At 49.1% G+C, this 8,049-nt stretch overlaps 1 long non-coding RNA gene across 1 annotated transcript; it reads right to left on the bottom strand.

Annotated features, from left to right (window-relative positions):
• Positions 1-2,248: 2,248 nt before the first annotated feature.
• On the bottom strand, positions 2,249-7,635 carry LOC142829935 (uncharacterized). Its single transcript, XR_012904877.2, has 3 exons — positions 7,365-7,635; positions 3,412-3,519; positions 2,249-3,146 (listed from the first exon to the last, which is right to left on the bottom strand). It is a non-coding gene; the product is annotated as an uncharacterized LOC142829935 (long non-coding RNA).
• Positions 7,636-8,049: the final 414 nt, after the last annotated feature.

Genomic DNA, 8,049 nt, shown 5'->3' with positions numbered 1-8,049 from the left:
GCTGTGCCTCTGATCTCCATCTGTCATAGGTGATAATGGTAATCCCATACTTCACAGAGGTGTTGTGAGCATAACTACATTAAAGATTGTGAATAACTGAAGTACTGAAGACAACAATAAAGGAAGTCACATAGGTAGGTAGATTTTGGTTTGAGAGAGAGCCCTATATGTAAAATGAGGAGCAGTGATGGGGTGAGTTTGTACTATTTTCAGTTATTGGAACAACAGGGAGTCCTGTGGCACCTTAGAGCCTAACCAATTTATCAGTGCAAAGCTTACGTGGGTAAAAGCCACTTCATCAGAAGAATTAGAGTGGAAGTTACAGAAGCAGGAGGATATGTAAGGAAGACGTTTCTTGTATTGTTCAGTTATTGGGTTTCATGTGGAGGTGTGAGGCGGTATAGATTAGATCAGTGGTTTTCTAACTTTTTTTTTTTTTGCGACCCAGTTGAAAAAAATTGTTGTTGCCTGTGACCCAACATAAGTATATCTTTTGACTAGAGTGAGGGCTATGGGGTTGGTGTGTGGGGAGAGAAGAGAGCTCCATCTGGGGTATGTCTACACTAAAAAGTTAATTCTAACTAACAGTTGTTAGTTCGAATTAACTTTAATAGTGGCTATACATGCAAACCACTATTTCAAATTTAATTCGAAATAGTGGAGCACTTAATTTGAACTAGGTAAACCTCATTCTACAAGGAGTAACGCCTAGTTCAAATTAAGTAGTTCGAATTAAGGGCTGTGTAGCCACTTAATTCAAACTAGCTGGAGGCTAGCCCTTCCCAGGTTGCCCTGGTGGCCACTCTGGGCCAAATCAGGAAAACTCTTCTGTTCTCCTCCCAGCCCCGGAGCCCTTAAAGGGGCACATTCTGGCCACAGCGCCTGTGCCACTTGCCAGCCTGCCAGCACCCAGCCAGCAGACCCTGCACCTGGCACAGGATGAGCTAGACACCCGCTGCCACCCAGCCCTCTGCCTCTTCCCAGAACTAGGGTGGCAGCTCCCAGGAGCCTGCCAGGAGCCGCAAAAGATGGGCACCCGCCTGGTCTAGTGCGGAGATCGTGGACCTCATCAAGGTTTGAGGGGAGGCCTCCAATGTCCACGATCTCCGCACTAGGCACTGGAATGCAGCCATCTACAGCCACGTGGCTTCCAGCCTGGCCACCAGAGGCCATATGTTGACCCAGAAGCAGGTCCGCTACAAAATTAAGGACCTGCGGCAGGCCTACTCCAGGGCCTCCCAACCAGGGGCCGACCCAGAGGTCTGCCTTCACTTTTAGGCCCTGGACCGCATCCTGGGGGCTCAAGCAGTCCATGCCCCCCCCCCCCCCGGGTGGTGGTCGACCCCGGGGCAGAAACAGAGGAAGAGTAGGACGCTGAGAGCCAGGAGCCTGCCCAGGACCCAGGACCGCTGAGTAATCCCACAGAGCACATCTGCTGTGTGGTCTGAGGCCGGGGAGTGCTCCACATGTGAGTGCCATCATGATCCCCTTATGTGTATGGGGTGTGTGTGTGTGTGTGTGTGTGTGTGTGTGTGTGTGTGTGTGTGTAAAGGGATCCCAGGGACAATGCGCCTGGGCCTTGCCCACCATGGAGCAGCATCTGGGTGTCATACAGGGCCCTGGCCTGTTCCCCACATGCCGACCTCTCCTTGCAGAGGGGGGCTGGGTTTCACCCACTGTGTCCCCAGGGAGAACTGACCAATGCTCTTGTTTCACCACAGCTGCAGCACCTGGGCCTGCAGGGCACACCACCCTGCCTGGAACAGCCACCCGCACCTGGGCCAGCAGGCGCACCTGCAACCAGGAGGAGTACCAGCAGTGGCACCTGCAGCTACTGGGGAAGCAGCTCCGCACCCAGGAGCACAGGGTCTGTGAAGATCTGCGGCTGCAGGAGCGGAGCTTGGAGGAGCTGAAGAATCAGGGCCGTGCCCTCCGAGGTCACCTCCAGACCCTGGTGGACAGGTTCCTGCCTCCTCCTGCTCTAGCCCCTGCAGCCACCCCAGCTCTCACTCCTCCTCCCACCTCTGCTCCCCCTCCCGCTTCCTCCGCCCCGTCCCTCCTGCCCCACCCTCCACACCACTCCTCCCCGACACCCCCACACCCACTGTGCTGTGAGATGGCAGAGCCAGCAAGACCCCGAACCCTGAGCTTTCCCTTCCCTTCCTCCCCTTCCTCCCCCTTCCAGCTCCCTCTTCCCAGGTTTTCCCCTCCCCTCTCCTACCCTCATCCCTCCCTCCACCCCAGTTATGTAAATTAAAAGAGATTTTTGTTGTCCAAACAGGTGTCTTTATTTGACATTAAGAAGGGGGGTTAGGGAGGGGAAAGGGGAAGGAGGTGAGGGTGGAAGAAGGCCCCAGTGGGGCATGCAGGGAGAGTTCAGTCCTCCTCCACCAGGAAGCTCTCTCACAGGGCTTCCCGGATCTGGACAGCCCCCCGCGGGGCTTCCCGGATGGCAGCGGTGTGGGGCTGCGCGTACTGGCCAGCCAAGAGTTCCGCCTCAGCCATCCAGGCTGGCAGGAAAGCTTCCCCCCTTCCGCTCACATAAATTGTGCAGCACACAACATGCTGCCACCACGGAAGGGATATTGTGCTTGGTGAGGTCGAGTCGGATGAGGAGGCATCTAAATTGGGTTTTCAGGCATCCGAAAGCCCCCTTCACCATGATGCAGGCCCTGGTGAGCCTGGCATGAAGGCCTGCCAGGAGGGGTTGAGGTGTCCCGTGTAGGGCTTTATTAGCCAGGTCTATAGGGGGTAGGCCGCATCCCCCACCAGGCAGACGGGCATGTCCATGTCCCCGACCCTGTTGTGGCGGTTGGGGAAAAAGGTCCCGGTGTGCAGCCTCTGGCACACAGAGGAGTTCTGGAACACCCTGGCGTTGTGTGCCTTGCCAGACCAGCCCACACTGATGTCCGTGAACTGGCCCCGGTGATCAGACACAGCCTGCAGGATCACAGCGAAGTAACCCTTGCAGTTGATATATTGGGAGGCCTAGTGTTTCGGGGCACAGATGGGGATGTGCGTCCCGTCAATGCCCCCCCTCCCCCGCAGTTGGGGAAGTCGAGGGCGCCGAACCCCTGGATGACCGTGTCCGGGTCGGTGAGGTGGACCACCTTGCGGAGCAGCACCCGGTTGATGGCCTTGACCACCTGCAGAGAGACACACCAAACTGTGAGTCACTGGGGCACCCGGGTGGCTGGGAGTGTTGTTCCCTGGCACTGCCCTACACCCCACTCCCAGAAGCGACCCCCGCTGCAATCCTGGCTGCCACGGGCAGCGTGTAATACGGCCAGGACAGATCAAACCCTCCTGAGCAGGCCATTTTCACCTCCTACCCCCCGTTTTCCCTGGGGCAGTCCATCCCCTCCTTGCAGCTCCCCTCCCCCCCGGCCCAGTGGCTGGTGAGTGCCGTACCTGCATGAGCACTGCTCCGACAGTGGATTTTCCCACCCCAAACTGGTTCCTGACGGATTGGTAGCTGTCCGGCATGGAGAGCTTCCACAAGGTGATAGCCACACACTTCTGGAGGGGGATAGTGGGCCTCATGTGAGTGTCCCATCATCGCAGAGCAAGGGCGAGCCACTCATAGAGCTCCAGGAAGGTGTCCTCCTTTATCCTGAAGTTCTAGGACCACTGTTGGTCTCCCCATGGCTCCAGGACAATGCAGTCCTACCAGTCGCTGCTGGTGTCCAGACGCCAGATGCGGCGGGGCACTCTGGCATTCAGGAGCTGCTGCAGCTCCTCCACAGCCCCCAGGGAGGCCAAGGGGAGGGGCAGGGGACTGATGTGCACCAAATGGTGCCAGGCAGTCTCCACCTGTTGCTGGCAGGCTTGCAGCAGCAAGTCCAAAAACTGGACCAGAATGCCCAGGGCGAGCTCTGGCTCCATGGTGCCAACTGCAGCGGTGTTCCCAGTGAGAACCACAGACACAGGCAGGCAGAGAGGAAAACGCTTTGCTGTCCCACGGCGAGGTAGGCAAGCAAGCAAAAAAGCTGAGGACTGGCTGTCCAGGGGGGGTTACCTTTAAGCACGAGCCTCAGATAGCCTCAGACAGCAGCCACACAAAGCAACTACTGACCTGATGCCCTGCTGGAACCGGTTTCTGCTGCCCTTAAATGTGACCCAGTGTCCAATCAGTGTGGACGTGCTATTTCAAATTAGCAAAACGCTAATGCGAATTAGTTTTTGGGTCTAGATGCGTTATTCGAATTAGCTTATTTTGAATTAACTAATTTGAAATAAGTTAGTTCAACTTAGCGCTGTAGCGTAGACATACCCTGGGTGTGCAGGTTCTGAGGTGGGGTAGGATAAGGGGTTTGGAGTATAATAGGGGGTTCCAGGCTGGGGGGCAGGACAGAGGGGTTCAAGGTGTGAGAGGAAGCTCTGGGCTGGTGTGGAGGTGGGTTTCAGGGTGGGTGCAGGCCCCATCTGGGGGTACAGGCTCTGAGATGGGATGGAGATGAGGTGTTTGAAGTATAGGAGGCGGCTCTGGGTTTGGAAAAGCTCATGGCTGGGACAGAGGATTGGTGTTCAGGGTTTGGGCATGAACTGACATTAATTCATTCTTCTTTTCTTGATATAATGTTTTCCTCTGCCAGCTCCCAGTTAGCAGTGCAGCAGGGGTGTTAGGGCAAGCTTCCTGCCTGTCCCTGGCATCATGGACTGCACTGTGCCCTGGAAGTGGTCTGCAGTAGGTCTGGCTCACAGGCAGAGGTGCACAAGTGGCTCTGTGCGCTGCTTTCACCCACAGACACCAGTCTCCAGAGCTGATGCCCAGGGTGGAGGCAGTGCAGGGAGCCCTATCCAGCCCCATCTAAGAGCTGGACCAGCTGCAGGACACTTCTGGGACACAGCAGGGGCTGCAGTGCCAGGACAGGGATGAAGCTTCAGGTGGGGTTTCTCAAGGCCCTGGGAATAAAACAAACAGAAAGCCGGTACTGAAAATGGCACAGGGGATAGCCAACTCACCTTACAAGAATATTCAGTCAGTAAAGGCTTGCAGAGAACAGATTAGATCAAGAAAAGAAGAATGAATTAATGTCAGTTCAAGTGAACTGATAAGAAGAAGCATAACAAGGGGGGAAGAAGTACTGGGGAGAAATTAGTCCCATTAATAAGTGAGGAGGAGATGAATCATTAACTTCGCACTTCCTCGTTTTCCTGCCTGGCAAAAATTTTCCATTATGGTAGTGCTTTACAGCTCCAAGTGAGATCAGGCCTCCATTGGGTAGGCTCCATGCCAACAGAAAGCAGAAGACTGTTCCTGCTTGTAGGAGCTTACTCTCTCTAAATGTTCAAGACAGAGGATGAGAGGAAGGGAAAATGAGGCACAGAGAGGCAATGTGACTTGCCCCAGGTCACACAACAGGCCAGTGGCTGATCTAGAAATAGAATCCAAGTCTCCTGATTCCCAATCTAGTGCTCTACCCACTAGTCTGTGTCACCTCCCGTAACTGTGGATTAACCTAACCTTTGTAAAATGCTCCGCGTACTATGGATATAGAAACGCTCTTTAGAAATGCCAAGTATTTTCTGTGTCAAGGCTGAAATGAGGGTTTTGAAGATGGTTTTAAAATTTTGTAGCCCTGCTCACACTGATCAGCTGAACTATATTTAAAAATAACTTGGCAGTGAACATACAATGAAACCATATATTTCATATGGAGTTTTCAAACATGGTTCATGACCTAGTGTAGCCAGGTCTGCAGATGTAACAATTGTGCGGTGACACTGAAATAATTCTGTCCACACAACTTCCTGAAAGTCAGTGAATCTGTACAGTTGGACTCCATTTGCCAAGTTTCCCAGAGCAACAGTACTTTTGTTGCAACAGGCATGCAACTTGTTCATTTCATGTGTTGAACACATCATTGTCTGCATGAGCTTCGCAGTTGGCGGCCACCAGCAGCTGTTTTTTCTTTATTTGCCAGCTGGCATACTGAGAGTATTCTGCTCTCATTTACTTTTTTGTTAATGGTCGTGAATGTGGATGCCGTTTGATAAGCTGCATTTGCATTCCGTTAAATAATTTGTAATCAATATTGCAATATAAAAGCCATTCTTCCCAAGATTTCTCTAGAACAGAACTTGTTCCTGCATGCAGCTGCCATATGTAGCAAATATATGGAGAGGAAGTGGTTTGTATCTCCTTTATATAGTGATGGATTTATGGCTATGCTGTATGGTGCATAAATGAACTGTTATTTCCTTAACACTTTGGGATGCTGTACTTCTTATAAACTAAAAATGTCTATAATGCCAGCTAGTTATAAAAAGCTAGAGTAACTGTTGCCATCTGACATCTGATGACATGATGCAGGAATGACACTGACTGAATCTTTCTTCCTTTTCTACTCAAGTTTTTACTTCACTGCCCTTCCTTGTTTTACTGTTACTTCCATCTCATGGGGGCAGTGCCAATATATGATGTTTCCTCGTGCCAACATTGCACTTACATTTGTCTCATTACTATGATTTTGTGTGTCATGAACAGATGTATTGAATGAATGATCCTGGAATACCAGCATCAGTGAAGGCTTGAAGAGTTATCTTTCAAAAATATATCTCAAAACACATAATTTTACAAAAAGTTTTAAATCAATGAAAGCATTTCAAATGTATACACAATCCAAAAAGGTTTGAAAAATGACACATTCTCCATGCAGCTGTATGTAAACTCTTCCAAAGTTCTGTCCTAAACAGAGTAATACATTTTCGGTGTGTCAAAATTTGTCTGCAGTCTGTGAAATTGAAAAGTTCCAGGTTTGCCTTATCCTCATTTTCCTATCACAGAATTCCTCTGCAAACTCGAAGACTTGGGGTTTGATATGTGTGCTCACTGTCGCATAGATTTGACGGAATCAGCTGCTAGACTTAAGAACCACTGCTGTAGGGATATATTTTTGGATGAAAGATGGATAGAAAAATACCAGCAATGTGAAAATCAAATACAAATAATTTGAATAAGATTCATATTACATAGGAGACATATTCCATGTCTCAAATATTAAGAGAGTTCCACTAACTGAGGGAATTATAGGAATATATTTGGGCCACTATTCAGGAATGTTGTCTGCAGTATTATGGTACCAGAAATCAATGAAAAAAATTAATTTATCCTTGTAAATCTGGTAAACCGAATATATAATTGATAATATTAACTCATTTCCCACTGAAAGGGTTGCTGAACTAGTATGTATTGTGTGGTGTGCTCTGTTCTAAGTAATCCTCAGTGTGATAGCACAAAAGAGTTTACATACCAATTCTTTATTTGTGAAACTAATCCATTTTCCTTTGTAAAACTAAGAGAGACTTTTATCTGCATAATAGAAAGAAAAAAAAGGAATAATAGAAAGCAATAAATGTACCTTCCACAGTCAGAGAGCCATGGTGACTGACAGGAGAACCTGTCTTTTTCTCGATTTCCCCAGCTGGATCAGGTTACTTAAATAAATACAGCTTCTCTCAGAAGAATCAGCTGATAACGGTTTTTGCCGAATTGGCTGATACTCTTCATTGCCTAGGGTTGCTCATCCAGTTGAGATCACAGAAGAAAAGCCACATGACTTCCAGCATGTGACTTGTCCTGTGTCACATAACTCAGTGAGCCAAGCTGAGACTTGCAGTACTTTGTGAGTAGTCTGAACATTAGTGAGTAACTAGAGGCAGCAGCAAATATTTGTTGAATTTCCATTTGTAGAGAATTTGCAGGACCAAATAAAGTTCTGGTAAACTAATTTAGGGTCCTGGATTTCATGTTAAACTAGAGCTGATTTTGGAATATTTTTGCAATGCAAGTCACACTTCAAACAGCACTAAAAAGCATCCACAACACACACACACATGCATAAATGATCAAATCCAAAATTTGACAATAAAAGGCTCATCAGTCTAGAAGAGAAGATAATAAGGTCCAACATGCGGATATTAAAGCTAGAAACATTCAGACTAGAAATAAAATGCATAATTTTAACAATGAGGGTAATTAATCTTTGGAACAATTTACCAAGGTGTTTGTGGATTTTCCATTGCTGGCAATTTGAAAAATCAAGA

The sequence above is a fragment of the Pelodiscus sinensis genome, chromosome 6, assembly GCF_052426305.1.
Source record: "Pelodiscus sinensis isolate ZL-2025 chromosome 6, ASM5242630v1, whole genome shotgun sequence".
Lineage (NCBI taxonomy): Eukaryota > Metazoa > Chordata > Testudines > Trionychidae > Pelodiscus > Pelodiscus sinensis.
This window is presented reverse-complemented; position numbering and strand designations above follow the sequence as displayed.